This window comes from Astatotilapia calliptera, chromosome 16 (genome assembly GCF_964374335.1).
Source record: "Astatotilapia calliptera chromosome 16, fAstCal68.1, whole genome shotgun sequence".
Taxonomy (NCBI): domain Eukaryota; kingdom Metazoa; phylum Chordata; class Actinopteri; order Cichliformes; family Cichlidae; genus Astatotilapia; species Astatotilapia calliptera.
In genome coordinates this window covers 17,696,830-17,718,349 of record NC_137437.1, presented here as the reverse complement: position 1 = coordinate 17,718,349, position 21,520 = coordinate 17,696,830, and the positions used below count along the sequence as shown (strand labels likewise).

At 39.9% G+C, this 21,520-nt stretch overlaps 1 long non-coding RNA gene and 1 pseudogene across 2 annotated transcripts; one reads left to right on the top strand and one right to left on the bottom strand.

Annotated features, from left to right (window-relative positions):
* On the bottom strand, positions 1 to 21,245 carry LOC113008240 (poliovirus receptor homolog; annotated as a pseudogene). The gene is made up of 7 exons (XR_013902251.1): positions 20,648 to 21,245; positions 11,600 to 11,943; positions 11,181 to 11,483; positions 9,969 to 10,062; positions 4,594 to 4,748; positions 3,445 to 3,544; positions 1 to 2,960 (listed from the first exon to the last, which is right to left on the bottom strand). The product of XR_013902251.1 is annotated as a poliovirus receptor homolog (transcript).
* LOC145421005 (uncharacterized) lies at positions 14,787 to 20,004 on the top strand. Its single transcript, XR_013902252.1, has 2 exons — positions 14,787 to 15,310; positions 18,595 to 20,004. It is a non-coding gene; the product is annotated as an uncharacterized LOC145421005 (long non-coding RNA).
* Positions 21,246 to 21,520: the final 275 nt, after the last annotated feature.

Below are 21,520 nucleotides of genomic sequence, written 5' to 3'. Positions count from 1 at the left end.
TGAACTTGAAATCACAATATTTTACCCTCAAACATTTTATTTAAGAACTATCATGCTGTACATCCTGAACTCACCCAAATACTTTTCAGAATCTCGCTCACATTAACCAAAGAAACTATGCATAAAATTAGTGCATGCATAAAAAACTCAGACAGGCTCTTTTGGGCAAAAATTGCATTCTTGGAAGAGTTCAAGGAGAAAACCACTGACTGCTGAGCAAAGGGAACACAATGGCTGGTCTCACATTTGCCAGAAAACATCTTGATGATCCCCAAGACTTTTGGGAAGATATTCTGTGAATCAATGAAAATAAAGTTGATCTTCCTGGAATGTTTGAGTCCCGTTACTGTCATGGTGGGTGGTCGGAAGGACTCAAAATGCAGACTCACAAATCGACAGTTCAGTGCATTTATTTACAGTGCAGGCAGTCTAAACAGGGAAGTAATGAATTTGCAATTGTATCTCGAGAGCAGCAGTGTGGCGGAGGTGTGGTCCCTGGCTCAGCTGCAAGGGAAGGAGTGTGCAGTGAGCTCAAAGGGGCGGTGACAGGAGGAAGGTGAGGCCACAGGTGGTGGTGACTGAACTGATGACAGTCTCTTTTCCTTTTATAGTGAAGCAAGAGACGCGCGCGGGTGTGTGAGCTGAGACCAGCCCTGAGTGGGGACTATGGCATTGTGTGTTTAACATTACAATAAACACTGAGAACTGTGAACACAGCCATTGTGTGCATGGGTTCACCTTACAAGAAGGAAATCCAGAAGGCTCCTGAGCCATGCCAAGGGGATGGCCACAGTGTGGTGGCGATTGAACTACTATATGCCATGCTTTGGTGGACACGGGCTGTACGCAGACCCTCGTGTACCAAAGCTTGGTTCACCCCGAGGCATTGCTGCAGGCAGAGTGGGTGGAGGTGAAGTGTGCTCATGGTGATATTCACAGGTATCCTATAGTGCCGTTGTTGTTAGAATATAAGCCCCGCTTCTCCGGTGAGCCTGGTGAAGGAAAGAGATGAGTTGGGGTCGGAGGTGCCAAATTCCATCATTCCTGCCTCCCTCCATTGTGATAACCATCTCACACAGGCCCTGAGAGCAGATGTTGCCAAGTTGCAACAGCGCTTTGCAGACATGTTCTCCCCCCTGTCCAGCCAAACGTCGCTCATCGAACATAATTTTGAAACAGCCTGGCGTGATGGTGCGTTTACGCCCTACAGGCGATCTGAACATAAAAGGCAAATTGTTCTGAGGAAATTGACTGAAATGCTGAAAATCACAGTAATAGAAGAGTCAGAGTCGGTCAATGCAGAATCCTGCTCTACCTTCAAAAACTCCTGGGTTTTTTTGTACTGTGTGTTGGATCATTGTCCATATATACTGTCAGACACTGTCCAATCATCCTTACTGTATTTGGCTGAAATGAATCTATATTTATAAGTCATGTTAAATCAAAAATAAACATCAGTAGTACATGAGATTAAATTCTCAGTGTCTTAAAGAGGATGTTGTTCTTTTCAGATTATGAGCTTTTCCTCATAAGCGACACTTGGAATCCTCTCCGTACATTTTACCTATTTAATTTATAGCATAGCATATAAAGAATGAAACTTGAATACCTAGAATGAAACTTGAATATATAGAATGTATGAACCTCATGTTTAGAGATGAAGTTTTTTTCTGAGTTTCCTTTATAAAATGGCATCAGCTGAACTGTTTCAGTACTTTGTAGAGCTTGACAACTGTTTTCCGACAGCTGTTCAAACTGCAAATGGTAGAAATAATTTGGAGTTTATATTGCGTCACCTTGAAGAACATGTTTTCATTATTGCAACATTTCTAGTGCTCATGAATAATGTTCAACAAAATGTTTCTGGGAGAAGATTATGCACGCTTCTTGAGGGAATTTATTAATCACTGATGGAGATGTCAACTGAGCAAACACTTCAGGCAGAAGCTGAAGCACATATTATGGGCTCATTATACCAATCTACATCTCAAAGTGGAAGGCCAAGTTAAGTGATAAAAATGGAAACAAATTTATTCATAATGTGTATGGCACTTGACACAGTCAATAGATGGCAAACAAGATAATGAATGCAAGGAATAAGGAAGAAGTTAACATATTTGTTATTTTGTTTCTTTTAGAGGATGGAGAGCAATTCAGCAGAGGGTCTACAATGTCACTGTCCCAAATCAAGTGTGATATGTCTTTTTTTTCTTTTTAAATTCGATTAATATTAATTATTACTTGCTGAATTGCAGTAATTTAATTTTTTTTGCTGTGTTATAATAAACAAAGTTGTATAATGTCTGGGTTGAAATATTGTTTATCTAAAGATTACATGACAGAAGTACAATGCCAAAGTCATAGACCATATACCACACCAAACCATCACTTTTGTTGTTCCAACAGTCTTGGAGGGATCCATCCAATGTGGGATAGTGTCAGACCAATAGCGGTGGTTTTGTTTGTTAACTTCACCATTCACATAAAAGTTTGCCTCATCACTGAACTGAGGGTCCTGTACCAATTTTTGTTTTGCCCATTCTGCAAATTCTGTGCGCCGATCTGGGCCATCCTCGTTGAGATGCTGCAGTAGCTGGAGTTTGTAAGGGTGCCATTTGTGAGTAGCTAATATCCGCCGAAGGGATGTTCGACTAATGCCACTCTCCAGTGACATGCGGCGAGTGCTACACTGTGGGCTCTTGCTGAATGAAGCTAGGACAGCCACTGATGTTTCTTCATTAGTGACAGTTTTCTTGCGTCCACATTTTGGCAAATCCAACACTGAACCAGTTTCATGAAACTTAGCAAGCAATTTGCTGACTGTAGCATGGGACATGGGTGGTCTCATAGGGTGTCTTGGATTGAAATCTGCTGCAATGACCCGGTTACTGCGTTCACCAGATATATCAACACAATTTCGATCCGCTCCTCATGTGTTAAAATCTTCGACATGTCAATGGCTGTGAACAAAGAGAAACTTGTAAATAACTCATGACAGAATAAAGTTACGTTGAAACCAAGCACACCATCGTTTTTCTTGTGACATTACCAATAAGTTTGATGTGTCACATGGCCCTCTTCCTATTGAAAAAACAAAAGTTGTATCCAAGATGGCCGACTTCTAAATGGCCACCATGGTCAGCACCCATCTTGAGGAGTTTGCCCCCTCACATATACTAATGTGCCACAAACAGGACTTTAATATCACCAACCATTCCCATTTTATTACGGTGTATCCATATAAATGGCCCGCCCTGTATATATGTATAACATTTCACACATACTGTTACTTACAATTAAAGCTGACAGTCTTTCTCTCTATTGCAGTTGATTGTTTATTTCAAATGATCAAAAACCTTTAGACCTATTTGAACATTATGTGTATATGGTTTAATATCAGGAGAACTACATATTAAGTGTATGAAGTGTTGCTGTTCCGAGTACCTTTGAAAACATCCAGATTTAAAGAAGCACCATGCTGCAACCCCAATCACATTCAGAGTAAGCAAAATACCAAATAAGGCCCAAGCAGCAGAACATGCTCCTACAGGGACACAAGAAGGAAGAATATAATTAGACTAATGTTGTTCTCTTTCCCCTTCATGGCTTTTAGTTTTATATTTCACATTTAGATGACTCAGACAGTATTGCAAGTCTTCTAAATGGCAATAGGACACCTCAGGTGGCTTGGCTATATTCCAAAATCATTCTACACCTGGACTCAACATATTTAAAAACTTCCATCTGCTGGCAGGTGAGGCACAAAAATAAAATACAAACTTAATATGACCGTGAAAGAAGCAAGCTGGCAGTTTTTGGGAGTAACAGAATACATGTACCGGCGTTACGTATTTAAAATACAAAATATGGGTAACTGTATTCTGTTACAGTTACCGTTTAAAAAGGTAGTATTCCGAATACAGTTACTTTGTTGACATAAAGGGATTACACGGAGGTCTTTTCCTGTTTCATATGTTAGGCTGTCCCCTCTCTATTTTTGGTAATTCCATGCCAGTGGAAACCCAAACAAAACACGCATTAAGAGGCTCTAATGCCTGGGTCTCAATCTCGCGGCCCATGTCAACTCTACCTTCGGCCCGCATAATGACGCAAAGAAATATTTAAAAAAATATTGTTCAAAAAATTATTTAATATGAAGGCAATAGGCAGAGTGTTACAGGCATATCCCTAAAGAATGTAACCTCATGGTCAGTGTAGCCCAGTTGTAAGTAAGCTATTCAGACTCGAATGTACACTGTGTTCATGTTTTTCTCCTTCTTTCTTCTATTGGAGCAGCCTTTCAATGTCTCTCACTGGCAAAGTTGACCCAGACAACAAAGTAAAGTTTTCGGCTATGAGCCCGACACGGAACCCGACGTATTAGCCAGAGGTCCGTTTACTACGGTTCGGAGCCGCGGACCTGTTTTCTGTTCTGTTTCATGCTGTTTATACTTTAAGCCAATCTCTTCAAGCTAGTTGGTGTTCAGAACAAGATCAGAATGAAGCAACACCAGCAAAAGCTCAAATAAATACTCAGAAACAAATCCAGAAAGATTTGGACAAACTGCATAGCTAAATCCAAGCTGACCTCACCTGCTGCAACACGCACATAGAGCTGACCATGTTTACGTCCATATGCGTTAGATGCTTCACACTGATAGAGGCCATTTAGATCAGAGGTCAGACTCAGCAGTTGTAGCTTTGCACCGTCTACTTTGACACCAGGCTGTGACAAAGACTGTCCAGATCTGGAAAAAACACGAACAAGACTCTACATGAAATGTACAGAGAAGGAAAAAAAATGTGAGTTTTGCAAAAATGCAAATTAATTTTAGTCATTAGCTTTTTGTGTTGCACTTTCCTTGCTCACACCAAAACATTACATTATTTAATTTTTACCTAATTACATGACTCCCTGAAAAACAAGATCCGAGAAGGTAGAGGCAGCCAGGCACATTCACATCACAACCCTCTCCCAATTGTTTCCATTTTCCCTTTTGATCCCACCATTATATCATAAAAATAAACACCATATTATTAAGCTTAGAATTCATGTTTGGGCACAAGAAAGATCATTCATTTACTCAAATCAACACCATCTTATTATATTCACTCTGTTTTACATTTATTGTCCACTTGTTGGCACAGTAGAGCAAGTGAAGCACAATGCAGCTTTGGCCCATGAGTTTACCAAGTGGATGAAAAGCTTTAATGCTTCATGAAACTTCATACAGCCATTACTGATTGCAGAATAAAGATCCAAATACTGAAACACAACAAAAAGGAAAAAATAATTTATTTTACTCATGTATACATGTGTATTTAGCTATTAGTAGTGTCTCATGGTGATGGGTTTACTTAAATTTTTAACTTCCTAATTAATTTCCTCCAACTGTTTTCTTACCACCATAATTACATCTTCCTCTCTTTCTTTCTCCCTCCATTTTTGGGACTACTGTCCCTTGTCATGCATTTCTCCATGGACAGTGCTAGCAACAAGGCTTTATAATAGTCACTGCTTGTAATAGGATTGATGGTGCAGCAGCTAACATTTTAGTTAATTTGATACATTTTAATTTCTAGTTTCTTTTTTCTTTTTCTGTCATAGCATTTAAAGCTCCACCTTTTCACTTTTGGTTGTCCATCTTTATCAAAGGTTTCTTACACAGTAAACTTCTGTTCTACAAGGTGGATGGTAGGAGACCGGCCAGTCTTGTTAAGAGATTTGATCAGGCAATCCAGTGTCAGTAATGAAAAAGAATAAATGAGTGGCAGTCAGTGCTTGTAGGGCTAGTGGCAGTGGACCACCAGCCAGCCTGTAGGCTATAAAATAATATTGACGACAAAGAAAAAAAATGATATTGACCCATCGGCCCAGAAGTGTCCTGGCACTGGGAAAATGCCTGGTATGCCAGATTACCAGTCCAGCCCTGGTAGGTAGAAAGACTAAACACAGATGGACGCAACAGACACAAACACAGTGAAGGAACACAAACCTCAGAAAAAATGAGTATCAAAATAAAACAGTAAGTAAATAATACAAATAAATAAATAATACAAAGGTTAAATAAAAACCTACATATACCAAAAAAAAAAGTATAAAAAAAAGTGAACATTTAAAACTGCAGTGTTAAGCGATGCGGTAGAAAGACTTGGGTGCACCTAACTTTTGTGCTGGTGCACCTAAGAAGAATGTTAGTCTAGAGCCCTGACATATACAAGACTTAACACAATACAACTGAAAGCAAAATGATAACAGAAAAGCACTAAATAAGCCAAAAGTAATATTAAACAAAAGCACAAAAACCTTTTTTTAATATTAGTTTCTGGCACAGGCAGTTAAAAATCACTTAATTTGGATTTTGAGTACACCACGTGACCAGATGATTCATTATTTAGTTTCTATTTTTTTTTAAATATCTCTGTCCAGCCTTTCTATGGGGAGTTTGTTTGTTATTTTCATATTTGCACGAGTTCACGGGTTCACCAGCTACTCCGGCTTCCTCCCCCAGCGCAAAGACTGATTCTTTGTTTTAGTAAGCTGGTGACACGCCTCTTACCATTATAGCAACTAGGACAGGCCCCAGCCCCCACATGCATGACCCTGAACTAGATAAGTGGACAATGATAAGTGAAACTATGTGTCAACAGTCTTTCAGCTTCTGTCTGCTGATCTAAAACGGCCTGTGCAATCCTCCAGAGTTCCAATGACAAAACACTTTTCTTTTTATTTGCAACATTTTTTTCAGTCAAGTCACAATGTCTCTTGACTATTGCACAGCAATTGCAATAGGCTACAGCAGATCATTTTATGTGGCTTTTTGAATGCAGTTTTCCTATCCTGTCACTGCACATTGACTTGAGTAGAAAAGATGATCAGATATGTTTAACTGGATATCATCAAAAGGAGGGTTGCACCACTATTTTTATTTTTGCTTTTAAACCACTACTGATTAGTAGTAGCAGTCTTCAATTATAGGCTTGTTTTATAGTCTAGGTTGTGGACATTTTGTTGTACTTCTTTTTTGCATGTTGTCAGAGGTTGTCAATAAATGTTAGTTAACCAACTACAGCTGATGAGTTTGAGTGATACAGGTAGGCCTGTCATGGGACTAGTGAGCAAGGGGAGTTGTACTCTTGGTTGGGTTGCTAGCTTGACTTTCAACACAATGTTCATTCTCAATCATTGGATTTTCTTGTTGTTGAAGCTTTCTGGATTTTTGGCCTCCGCTTTTTTTTTGTGTAACTTTACAAAAAAATATTCACTCAGTTCGGACCATCCACACATTAACAGCCATGCCTTTGGGATTCCTATAGTTTATGCTGAAGACTAGAATTCTCTGAGCTTCTTCAACTAAAATTCAAATGTGTTTGCACATTTATCTCCTGGAAAGAGCTCACTGTCAGTGAAAGGAAAAAAAACCCACCACCAACAACAAAACTTATGGCATCAAGTCTATTCAGGTGAAAAAAAAACTTCACAAACACAATTATGTAATACTTCTTTCAGTGTTTCCCTTTTCACAAGCAGTCGCGACAGTGGATGACTCTGAATATTTGAGCTTGCAGAGGTCTCCTCCTGGTCTCAAACCAGTGAGATTTCACGTACGAATGTGTAAACTACTACACTATGGAGTCACCACAAGTATCTAATGGAATAGTATCCAACTTTGCCCAGCTTTAACAGAATTTTTATTTAATTTACTTTGTGATCTTTTCCATGGGAGTAGGCTACATCAAATTTGACAGTTGCTGCATTTATGGAAATAATCTTACACAGCTGCATTAGAAGCAGTTTGCATTTCACTTGAGAATAACTTACACGTGACCAGTTTTTGTACAGTTTATGTGATTCTTAGGTTTGTGGTTATTTGTATGTCATCTATTAAGTATGTTTCTCTTAGTCTTCCGTTTTGTGTGATTTTTGAGTTTTTCTTCCTCATTGTCTTCTCCTGTGTTTAGTCAGTCTCATCTTCACATTTGTTTTTCTCTTGTCTCAGTGTTTTCTGTTCCATTTCTGTCTTTCCAGTCAGTCATGTCCCCATGCTTGTTTCTCCCTGGTTCCTCTGCCAAGCCTTTGTGACATAGTCTCTGTGTTATCCTACTTCCTGTTTTAGTTTTTACAGTCCTTTTTCCTATTTCCTATTTCCTTCTTTAGTACAGCTGTGTTATGGTAAATGGCCTTAATTTGTATAGCGCTAGTCCGTAAGGACCCCCAAAGCGCTTTACACATCCAGTCATTCACCCATTCATACACACATTCACACATGATGGCATGCTGTCCTACCATGGAAGCATAGCATGAGTAGGGGTCTCTTTTTTTCCTCTTGTACTTTCCCCAGTGTAGTGTACATTTTAATGTTTTTTTCTGATTCTACCAATCTCTGACCTGTATCCCCATGTAATGTTTGTGCTATATGTGTAAGGTCGGGGGGGGGTCCTATTTCACTGCAGGGCAACCTGCATGTGACGAATAAAGCTTTGATTGATTGATTGATTGATTGAAGCATTGTAGCCACAGCCATCCCGGGGCGCACTGACAGAGGCGAGGCTGCCGGACCACCACCAGTAGGCAACGGGTGAAGTGTTTTGCCCAAGGACACAATGACCGACATTGTTCAAGCCAGGGCTCAAACCGGCAACCTTCCAATTACAAGGCGAACTGCCAACTCCTGAGCCACGATCGCTCGTTATGTATGACCTGTTGCCCATCCTCTCGTCATGCGTAATGTGTGTTCCTCGTCGACAGTGTTGGTCAAGTTACTTGAAAAAAGTAATCAGTAACTAATTACTGATTACTTCCCCAAAAAAGTAATCCCGTTACTTTACTGATTACTTATTTTCAAAAGTAATTAATTACTTAGTTACTTAGTTACTTAGTTACTTTTTAAAAACACGATTTACAACCTGAGTAGGTGATAAAGCGATAGATCTTTCAGCCCAATTCTACTTTTTCTACATAATCCATCATACAAAATGTAATCAAATGGAAAAGTCTCTTTTTTTAACTTGTTTTATCAGTTTTAATCTTTTAACTTTATGCATCAAGCAAAAATTTAATTATATGCAACATTCTCTGAGTTGAATAAATTAGTTTAACATTTAAACCTATTTTCTGCACATTCCAGCACATAAAATAAAATATTTTTTGTGTTTACACTCACTCTTTCAAATAGATGCAAGTAAAACACAGCAGAACATAAATAAAGTCAAAGACTCAGCGGTCCTGTTGCTCTATTTTCACCTGTAAAGCAGGACTGGGGGTAGGCGGAGGTTTACCCTGGTGCAGGTGTGCCACGGTCAGTTGAAGAATCCGCGAGTTTCTCTGTGAGTTTCCCATTACATCGTTGCGCACTCGGTGCTTGCTTAGAAGTTTAGGGGTTTTTTTCGCTGTAAAAAGTTTTCTTCCCACGCACGATGGACGCTAATGTTTTTGTCACTTTTTATGGAATCAAACTCAAAGTCCACGCTTTAAACGCTGCACACTCATACTCTCTCCCACAATCGATATGTGATCCATTGTGCACACAGCTGTTGTCACTAACGGCGCACTCGCTTACGTCACTGTCGTGAGACATTCTCGCAAAAAATCACGGTTTTAGTAACGCAGTAACGCAGCGTTCCTACGGGAAAGTAACGGTACTCTAATTACCGTTTTTGCAATAGTAATCCCTTACTTTACTCGTTACCTGAAAAAAGTAATCAGATTACAGTAATGCGTTACTGCCCATCTTTGCTCGTCGATTTGTTCCCATTTGCTGTGTTTCTGCTCTGTTTTCTAGTTCCTAGAGTCCTGGTTTCCTCCTGGCCTGTACCGTTTAGTTTTGAGCTGCCTCTTCCACTTCATCCCTTTGTGTTTGGGTCCTGCCTGACCTGCCACTCACCATACACACACACACACACACACACACACACACACACACACACACACACACACACACACACAGTAATTATTCAAATGACTTTACCTGCTCCAGTTAAATATTGCATTTGGGTTGGCTTCTGTCACACACTCAAACGAGTCCTCTGAAATCACTCTAATGTTCACTTCTGTGGGTGAGACTGCAGAAGATATAGAGAAAAGTGTGTTAATCCTGAACTAAGGAAATATTAATGATTTCACATATGTTTGAATCCTATTATGGCACGCAAATCCATAAATCTTGGTTACTTGTCATTTAGATCAAGGAGTGATCCCTTCATAGTGATATAAATATGTCACTGACTCGATTACAAACACCTTCAACTAAAAAAACTGAAGGTTGGTAACACTGCAGGACAGTGCTGTGTCACTGAAATGGTCATGGATTGGTATTGAGGGATGAAGGTCTGCTGAGAGAGCATTCCTCTATGTCATCACCGGCATTACCTTGGATTTCTGGCACAGCTCAGTCCATTAACTGTAGCTACTGACAGTCAGCATGTCTCTGACAAAATGAGTGTTAAGTTTTGACTTTTTTCGATGCCTCAGTTCAGGTAAACTAAGCTCACTCAAGGTAGCCAAAAACTCCAAATTGAGGTATATTGTCCTCAGTAAAGATCAATTATTTTGGTACTTGGTATTTGGTCTTTCATCTGACAGTCCAAAAAACAAAACACCCACATTAAGTATTATTTAGTCTTTAACACTAATGGCGTAACAATAGCCTTTGTATCAACCTAGATATCCTCATTTTGTCTTGACTTTTGCTCTACTTATCTTTCAGAAATTCTTTCTTAATCTGTTGTGACATAATATTGACTGCCACAACCAGGAGACAAAGTCATGAGAGCAGGGGAGATGTCACAATCGCATATGAAGAAAGAAAAAAAAGTAAGACTGGACATAGCTGCAGTGCCAGAGTGGAACAGTTGACAGCCAATATCTAATTATACCTCCCCTGTTTCTACACAGCAGCAAAATGGTGCATTGGGAGAAAACGCTGAGCGGACAGGGAGAAGACAGCATAGACAGAGTTGGGGGACAGTGCTGTAAAGCAAATAACAGTGTAGAAAATGTAAATTAAAATACTGTGATAAAGAAACGGCGTGTGCAAGGTACATGTGTGTGTGTGTGTGTGTGTGGGGGGGGGTTTCATAGTGGCAGACATGCTACAACTTGGTTAAACAATTAAAATTCTAAAATCAACAGTGACACAACAAAAGACAAATAATAAACTACATCCGCAGCTGATACTCACAGTAGACCTGTATGGTGAAGGGCAGGGTTTCTTCTGTAGTCAGGGAGTCACCACTGATGTAACACTGGACCTGGTGACCATTAATCTCTCTCGTAGGAACACCAAACAGAGAGCTGACAGTGGTAGTCGTACCGTTGTCATACTGGGTGGAGTTTGTTGTCGTCCTCACTTTGTCTCCCAAAGCACCAGTGAGCCACCTCACCTCTGCAGGAGGCTTCGATCCAGCAGCCGTGCAGGTAGCAAATAAAACCTCTGCAGTGCCCAAAGTGGGAAGGTTGTCCTTGATGTTTGTGAAAGGAGACACTAGGAGAGGCACAGCACACAAATAAATAAACATGCATACAGGATGGTCGAAGTAACTCTGTCTCTGTCTCACACACAAACACCCAGAATAATTTAAATAAAGTGTTTTTTCATACCAAGCAAGTTTAGAGGTATCTCAGTCTTCTGATTTCCAGTGGGAAACATTGTGAAGATGCACGTGTAGCTGCCTTCATCCTTCAGGGCAACATTGGATAACTGGAGAGTTCCATTTTTGTTGTTAAAATTCCCGATATATATTTAAATCGATCATCACGTCCATTGACAAACTGCACTCCATCTCTGGGTAGGATAGTTAGGAAATTGTCATTGCGAGGTTTTTCTCTCGTCTTCCTCTGCCAGGTAATCTGTGTCAGGTCATCATTGGTATCAATGACATGGCACGTTAAGATAGCAGTACCTCCTTGTTCCATTGTCACACTTCCACCAATCACCCGGAGAGCTGGAAAATACATGAAAGATCAGATCACAGATGAAAAAGTAAAAACAAAAGAGCATCCAAGAAGATTTTCACACTTAAACACTTAAAACACACACTTAATTGACTGTTTATCTTGATCATTATTTTGACTTTCAACAATTAAATAAAAGTGCCTGAGTGAGAATAGAAATAGAAAACAAAGCAAAAGCAGACCAAGCTCTCCCTGATCATGTGCCTGGATGTGCCAGTCAGCTGTTTTGGATTAGTCTGAATGAGTAACACTATGTCATCGAGGAAAAACGGGAGCTGGAAGCATGTAAATATAATAATAACCACTGCAGCCAAGAAGAGTGCCTGATGAGCCCAGTTGTAAGTAAGCTATTAGGACTCGACTGTACACCGTGTTCGTGTTTTCCTCCGAAAACAATAAGTTCCGTTGGAGCAGTCTTTCAACGCCTCTCTCTGTCTCTCGCAAGAAAAGTTGACCCACACAACAAAGTAAAGCTATTTTTCGGCTACGAGCCGACAGGGACCCCGCCGTATTAGTCAGAGGTCCCTTTACTACAGTTCGGAGTCGCGGACCTTCAGTAATAGTAATAAATCACACAGCAATAGTACATTCACGTTGTTGTAAAAAGCATGATAATATATTAAGTATTCCAAAGTATTCAGAATACGTTACTGTCATTGAGTAACGTAACGGAATACGTTACATAATACATTTTTGGGCATGTATTCTGTATTCTGTAATGGAATACATTTTAAAAGTAACCTTCCCAACACTGCCGATGAATGAATATTCCTACTATGATTATTTAGTGGCCATAGATGGGCCTAATAGAAAAAAACATGGAAATTAATTTACGCAAAATAAAAGGTCCTCAATTAATTATACTAAATTTGATATTAACAGCTACTTTGAAGCTACATTGAAGATCTCATTAGAAAAACAGAAATTATTTCATCCCCAACCATGTTCACCTCACATACTTTATCATGATAAGGATGCAATAATTCAAACATACACTGAAAATATGGAAATGCTTTTCAGATTTTGAGGGGAACATGAGGTAGTATTAAATGTTTTTATTTCAAAATTGAAAAAAAGTGCTACTAAAGACGGTCTTTAGTGCTAAATTTCTTTTTTACATTCAGTCCACTGACCTGACAAGAAATAAACATGAACAAAACTTGTGCTATTTACAGAAACTATATAAATGATATTAGGTGCCTTTCAAATCATAAAATTTACAGGTTTTGACTTCAGGTCTTGTTTTAGTCTGCTGTAGCTTGGCATCTGTTTCTGTATATCACGTTTAACATAAAGCACACCTTAGGTATTAAGTAATCTGAATACAGGCAGTCAAAAATCATGGCTATATTACTAAAATAAGTAGACTAGCTGGATTATACTTTGCTCCAGCTATTGACTTAGTAAACACACCCTTACTATTGCTTAAGTTTTCACAGCAGATTGAAAAAGAAGAATCTTAAAATTCTCATTTATGCAACTCCAGGAGACTAGATGATTGCCTTCTTTGTGTGTGACTTTGCTGACAGACAAACTACTGAAAGGTAAATGAAAACATTTTGCTAGTTTCCCACGTCCTTGTGTACTCAAGGTAAAACCAACAGGCCCTGGCTGTGTACTGAGCTGATAATGTAACAATGACATAATTTTGTAACTGTTAGGTATTTTAATACCACGGTTAGCATTTACAGAAGATTGTTTTATACAGAAAAGAGTTGCTCAATAAGGCCCATCTACTAGTTGTTTTTCTCTTTCTCTGTGACCCAAGAATTAATGTGTAAGACTTACAGGCTGGTACCTCAAGGTCAAAAACACCACAGAGATGAGACCACTTCTTTACTCCCATCCTCCCTTTTCTTTATCTCCTGGAAAAGGCTCGTTAAAGGCTAGGTGGTTTGTTTCAGAATTCACTGATGAAAGAACTCTGTATTCTATGTCTAGGAGTGTATTTTGCTGGGATGATCATAAATTATAGCTGAACTGATAAACTACACACAGGATACTTCTTTGCTCAGAAGGCAGGAAGACGTTTCCTTATTTGGTCTGTACCGGTTTGAACTGGGAAAGCTGACACACGAACCTTTTTTCATCTATATAAACTGCTGTGTATCAAATAAACCTTTGAGTTGATTTGGGAAGGCAACCTGAAGCAGTCTGTGTTTCCTTGTTCTCCCAAGCTGCTCCCGGCGCTGTAACTAACCCAGCTGAACGGCATACCTGAGTGTTACTTTAAATAATTAGGAATCTTAGAACGAAAGGACAAAACTCTGCTTATCGCTCACGCCACGGAGGAAACCCGGGAAGGCAATTTCCTTCAATTTTGGTGTCAGAAGTGGGATCCCTGACAGAAGGTAAATATGCGTCTTTCATATTTATATAGAGACCATATTATACCTCTCTCAGTGATTGATCCATAAAGAAACGGGATATGCTGACGAAGTTTCACTTAGTGATCCAGAGAGATACACTGACGACTTCCTCAGTCCCCGAATAAAGTAAATTAACCCTTGTGTGGTGTTGGTGGACACAGGAAGTTGCCTGTTGTCTTGAATATTTTAATTTTGTTTAAAAAAATAATAATAATTAATTGTTTAATTAAACGTACGTTAAAAAGTGAGAAGTTGCTCACTTAGAAAAGTAACACAGAAAGTTGCCTGTTGTCTTAAATACTTCTCGTTAAGTGAGAAGTTGCTCACCAAAGAGTGACACAGGGAGTTGCCTGTTATCTTGAAACGTACGTTAAGAAGTGAGAAGTTGCTCACTCACAGAAAGCTAGTAAATAATTAAATTTAAAAAAAAAAAACGAAAGAAAACTGAAAACGGGTCTCACAGACCCGATTACCATACAAGGGTTAAAAGCAGTGAATTAAAAGCAGAAAGAACACAGGAAGTTGCCTGTTGTTTTACGAGAAGTTGCTCGTTAAGCGAGAAGTTGCTCGCTAAGTGAGAGTTGCTCACACAAACAAAAAATTGCTAGCAATAAATTTAAAGTAACCTCAGCTGTGCCGCAGCGAAAATACTAACATAAATCCTCCTAGCGTGTAAACCCCTCTGGAAATCACTGAACATGGGTCAGAATAATTCAAAGACCACAGACAGGTCCGATAAAAAATCTAAAGTACCTGTAAAACCAAAAATTAATAAAATACAAAATAAAGTCTCAAATAACGGCTCAGTATAACTCCCATTTCCGGTTACGTGTAACCTACGTCCACGAATCGGTGAAGACGTCCATGATCACGTATCCAGAACATGCGGGAGTGCTTATGTGACTGACTTTGTTTACAACTTAAGAAGTTCAATGCATTCTAATTTCTTTTCGGAGCCTTATCCCGAACGATTATCGCCAGAAAACAGGTCAGTAGAAATGTTGAATATCATTTGTGATAAGAAAAGTAGTCTGCTTAAAAAGTCCTGTAGAAAATATATGATAGAATGCCGCGACGTGATGCATCAAATGTTACCGCTATGGACAAAAGGAGGGTAAATAATGACAAAGTCGCCGATTTCTTTAAGAATCTAAAGAAATTCCTGCTAACAATGTCCAGAGACAAAATTGACTTAAATGCAGTAACTATGTGTAAACAGAAGCCTGATGAATCTATCCTAGTATTCATAAAACGCTTTATGCACTGTTGGACAAGCTAGAGGTGCAAATTTAGCTCAGTTTTCCAGCAGCCGCAGACACCCAAAGCAAAAATGAATTTGTGTATTTAATTTAACATAAAGGGTGAAATGTTTGCTGACACTGATAACAGCTTATGTTTTCTCTGCCCTATGTACCGACATGATGGAGAAGGAACATCCTCTGTGTCAGCTGGACCCTCAGCAGAGAATGAACTCAACATCCTTTTTGTCCGGTACTCTATGTCACACACTGTGCCAAAAAAAAAAACGTGTACAGACGCCACTAACAGGTAATCCCATGACTGGGAGCCACACTTTTGTTTCTCTCACACTGTTCAACAACATGATAACTGCTCACACAAGTGAAGGTCAAACAGTGATTTTGTTACATAACTCAGACATAGGTTACGAAATATGTCGTCACATAGATCTAACCTACCCTATCCACTGTACTATTTCTGCACTTACGTTGCCAGCTGAATACCAGAATATGACATTGTGGTCAAAAAGTGAGAATGATATAGGATTTATTGACTGCATACCTTATCACGCACAGCTAAAAAACAAAAAGCGAGTATATGTCAGGCAATGTCCCCTTTCCACGGAAAAAGCCGCAGCTCTAGATGTCATCATAGGAGATTTATTGACTACAGGAGCAATAAAGCCCACACTCCTGTCAATCCTGTGCCAAAGCCTAACAAACCTGGCGTATGGCGTTTCATACAAGACTTAAGGCAAATTAATGCAGTCAACATTCCTCTGCCACCTCTCGTTTCAGATGTTCACAGCATATTAACATGCATTGCATACACATTTTACCGTGGTGGATTTATGCCCCGCTCCTTTTTCTCATGAAGACACACAGCCGTTATTTGCATTCACACATAGAAATAAGCAGTACACTTGGACTCGTTTGCCCCAAGGCATGATAGACAGCTCTGCTGCTTTCTCTATGGTGCTTCACTCCTCCTGAGGGCTGTACTCTGATCCACATGTGGATGACCTCCTCCTCTGTGCTGAAAGTGAAAAACTATGTCAAACTGCTACACACATGCTTCTCCAGCACCTCCAAAAGACTGGCCACAAAGCATCTGCAAAGAAAATGCAGTACTGTCAGACTTCTGTTCAATATTTGGGATTCACACTGTCTCACGGAAAACGTTCCATGACTGCAGACAGGGTCAAAGCTGTGACCTCCGTCCCTCGTCCCACTACACAGAAGGACATGTCGTCCTTCTTAGGCATGGTGAACTATTGCAGACAGTGGATACCAGACTGTTCTTTTCATGACCACATTCTGCGTGAATGCTGCAAAAAAAGACAAGCCTCCTCGAATACTGTGGTCCACAGAAATGACTGTCTCTTTCAATGCATTACAGGGAGTGCTGACCTCCGCCACTCAAAGGTGCTGCCTGAATTGTTCAGGAATGCCGGCCTGCCTGAGGGCAGTAGCAGCTTGCTCTATCATGATAAGGGACTGCGAGAAGCTCACACTCTCACATGACACTATTCTACACACCAATCACCAGGTCACGACCATTCTAGCAAACATAACTAAACAACATATGCAAATCTCACATTTATTGATCCTATGCTGTGTTCTTCTGACCGACAGGATGGCTCAGACAGGCTTGACGATCATGACTGCATGACACGTATACAGGAATCCACAGCACCACGTCCAGATTTAGAGCAAACACCTATCCCAGACTCAGCCACGGTTTATGTGGACGGGTCCTGTTCAAGGCCGAATGACAACTCATTTCTTTGTGGCTATTCAGTGGTAACAGTGCCTGACATCATACTAGAGGCTCACTCATTACCATTTCACTCAGCACAAAAAGCAGAGCTCATGGCTTTAATACGCGCCTGTGAGCTAAATTTGGATAAGCATGTGACAATGTACGCAGACAGCCGCTATGCATTTGGCGTTGTGCATGACTTTGGCACATTGTGGAGACAGAGAGGATTTAGATCTGCTGATGGAAAATAAATTGCTAAATTGTGATTTTGTTCAAAGACTTTTTCAGGCTATACAGCTGCCATCGGCCGTTGCAGTTGTAAAAACGAAAGGACACAGTACAGCTGACACAGACGAAGCAACAGGTAATGCCTTAGCAGACGTGACAGCCAAGGCTGCAGCTGCATCACAGCCCCCACCTCCGCAGGAAGTATTATCTGTGCCCCTACAGCTGCCACTTAAACTCCCAGACTATTTAGACACAAATGTTGATTTAAAATTCATACAAGAGCAAGCCTCTGCATAGAATAATGACTGTACCTTAGATGACAGAGATGGCTTATACAAAAATCTTAAGGGTTTGATTGCCCTCCCATATTCCCTGATGCCAGTCCTTGCCCGACATTTTCACTGTGTGAGTCATGTCGGACAAAGAGGGGTAATAGGGGCAATAAAATTAAGATTTGTAATTGAGAAAACATCACATGCAGTAAAAGCATATTAGCAACCTGTCTAACATGTGCACGAACTAATGTAGGTAGCTCAAAAGCGAAACATCAGCATTTACCACAACCAGATTTTCCATTTCATACATTACAAATTGATTTTACACATATGCCAGCACAAGGAAGCATCAAGTACTTACTGGTAATAGTGGATCAATTTAGTAAATGAGTAGAAGCTTATCCAACCTCAAAAGAAACTGCACAAGTAGTCTGTCAAAAGTTGAGCAATGAAATAATACCCAGATTCGGAATACCTCACCAGATTAACAGTGATAGAGGATCTTCATTCACATTAGAAGTAATTCAAAAGTGTGCTAAAACTTTAATGACCTGTGTCAAATTACTTACTCAAGTCCTGTGTGAGATTAGAATGACTCAATCTGAAGTAACCAAATTATTTCCATTTGAAATAAGACTATTTCCAAGACCATGGTCAGCTTCAAGAGGGGCACCGCTAGTAGAAGGTGATGTATATTGCATTGTCCACTGATGTTCACAACCTGATAGAAAAACTGAATAATAACTATCAGAAAGTTTGTCTCTCTCAGCTTTTCCCCTCCACAGTTCCACCAGTGGAGACAAGGAGATGCATGTTGGAGAAGCCACTAAAACCAAGGACTCTCTGGGAGGCCGCGCGTGTTCCAGCCCCCAGACTGTACTGGCAGTGACGAAGAACCAGCATCCTCACAGACGGACAACCTCAGTGGATTCATGCCAGCAGGGTTAAGACCAGCCCAATCGGACCATCTCAGGCGTCGGATCAAGCAGACGACATCTCCGGCGAGCCAGCGCCCGGAACTAGAGCAAATAAACACACACGGGTAGATGACATCTCCGGCGAGCCAGCGCCAGGATCCAGTGCACACACACAATCACTGATTAACACACAACGCCGGAAAGAGCCAAGACTCAGAAAGCCCTTTGATCCCCCACCTGAACAACAACAAGGTACTCAAACATCCAGCAGGAACAGAAAGCCAAAAGTACCACATGATGTCTAACCTGATAAAGCCAGACTCATTCCATCCTGATAATGGAGAAAATGAAATGCCCATTGTCATCATACGACGCTTATTCTGTGTCTCTCGAACCTGGGACCAGGCCAGGAGACGACTGAAGAACTGTCTTTTTTATATATTTAGGTTATTAATCATATCTACTGCATTAACCTTAGGATTTTTATTTACTATTTCATATTGTAAACTGCAACCCTGTTCACATTTCTGCAAGCCACATTTTCAATGATAACCCATATAGCTACCAGTACAGCCACTTCAATGTATTTGCAATTAGCACAAATTGATCCTGAGGATGTGCCAGATGTTACCAATGATGTTCCTGATGTGTATATTGAACATTAGGTTGTGAACTATTACATTTTATGATTTGCTTTTTATATTATGTTATTACATTTGTGATTTTTCCTTTCTATTTGAGTTATTATTTTTAAACATAATAAAAGAGGGGAACTGTTAGGTATTTTAATACCACGGTTAGCATTTACAGAAGATTGTTTTATACAGAAAAGAGTTGCTCAATAAGGCCCATCTACTAGTTGTTTTTCTCTTTCTCTGTGACCCAAGAATTAATGTGTAAGACTTACAGGCTGGTACCTCAAGGTCAAAAACACCACAGAGATGAGACCACTTCTTTACTCCCATCCTCCCTTTTCTTTATCTCCTGGAAAAGGCTCGTTAAAGGCTAGGTGGTTTGTTTCAGAATTCACTGATGAAAGAACTCTGTATTCTATGTCTAGGAGTGTATTTTGCTGGGATGATCATAAATTATAGCTGAACTGATAAACTACACACAGGATACTTCTTTGCTCAGAAGGCAGGAAGACGTTTCCTTATTTGGTCTGTACCGGTTTGAACTGGGAAAGCTGACACACGAACCTTTTTTCATCTATATAAACTGCTGTGTATCAAATAAACCTTTGAGTTGATTTGGGAAGGCAACCTGAAGCAGTCTGTGTTTCCTTGTTCTCCCAAGCTGCTCCCGGCGCTGTAACTAACCCAGCTGAACGGCATACCTGAGTGTTACTTTAAATAATTAGGAATCTTAGAACGAAAGGACAAAACTCTGCTTATCGCTCACGCCACGGAGGAAACCCGGGAAGGCAATTTCCTTCAGTAACATCACCCACCATGAAGATCTTTCGAGTTATATCTAAATTCTGTTCCTACCCAGTGAATTGCTATAATCTTATCTCATGTGAAAAATCCTCTCACAAAAAACAAAAACAAAACAAAACTCAACCATACTTTTTTGTTTTATTTTATAAACTGTGGGTGAAGTGGGGGGGGGGGGGGAATCACGCATAAGTGGGAATTTATTAGTTTATATGAACTGTCCTGAAAATGAAAAAGAAATAGAACTGTACATATTTAAACTGTAGAGCTATGATCTGTACACACTCTTAATCCACCAGATATCCCATCATTTTGATGTTTCTACATCACCACCACCAGGACCCGCATTGGTAATGAGCAGTTACTTTTTTCATTTTCACGTTTCCCTGCCCGTCCGTTGTGACACATGCAAGTTTATCTCATTTCAGCCCAAGCCGATCCAAGCGTGTACAAAAAACTTTCAACATACCGTCAGCAGCTTCTCTGGTCAGCAGGAACGCAGATATTATCACCAAACGACAGGGTATCACGGAAAACATGGAGTGGCACTGACTTGTCATAATAATTGTCCGTGAAAACATAAACAAAACATGTAACTCTGTCCGCTTCATTTGGTTTTCTTTCTTGTGATTTGCTCATTGCTGCTGCTGCTGCGGCTATCCACGCCCATTGTTTCAAACAGGAAGCAAAAGTTACTTTCAAAGTCAAATGTAGGAATGCGGAGGGGGGGATACTTAGTCAAATTTGACAAACATCATATGATTTTACATTCTTTTCGTTGTTTTCGGAAGGTGCCGCTTGTTTTGCTATGATCACACAGAAATGAAAGACACGGGATAAGCATGAGTCTAAGCCAGCTGACCTAGGACGAGAGGTCCATGGTCATGGTTGGGAAGGTTACTTTTAAAATGTATTCCACTACAGATCATCATCTGCTATTCATCTTCCTGTTCCGTCCTCACACCTTATTACTATGGGGAACAGAGCTTTCAGTCGCTCTGCTCCTCGGCTCTGGAACTCTCTTCCTCCTGCACTAAGAAATATTGACTCCCTCTCCGTATTTAAGACACAGCTCAAAACACATCTGTTTAAACTGGCTTATTTGCTTTAATGCTGATTTTATCTGTTGTCACGCTCTGTTTTGTAATTTTAACTTATTTTATGTATTTTATGACTACTGTTCCTTTTATTGTTTTTGTAAGGTGACCTTGGGTTTCTGAAAGGTGCCCTCAAATAAAATGTATTATTATTATTATTATTATTATTACAGAATATATGCCCCAAAATGTATTTTGTAACGTATTCCTTTACGTTACTCAATGTGAGTAACGTATTCTGAATA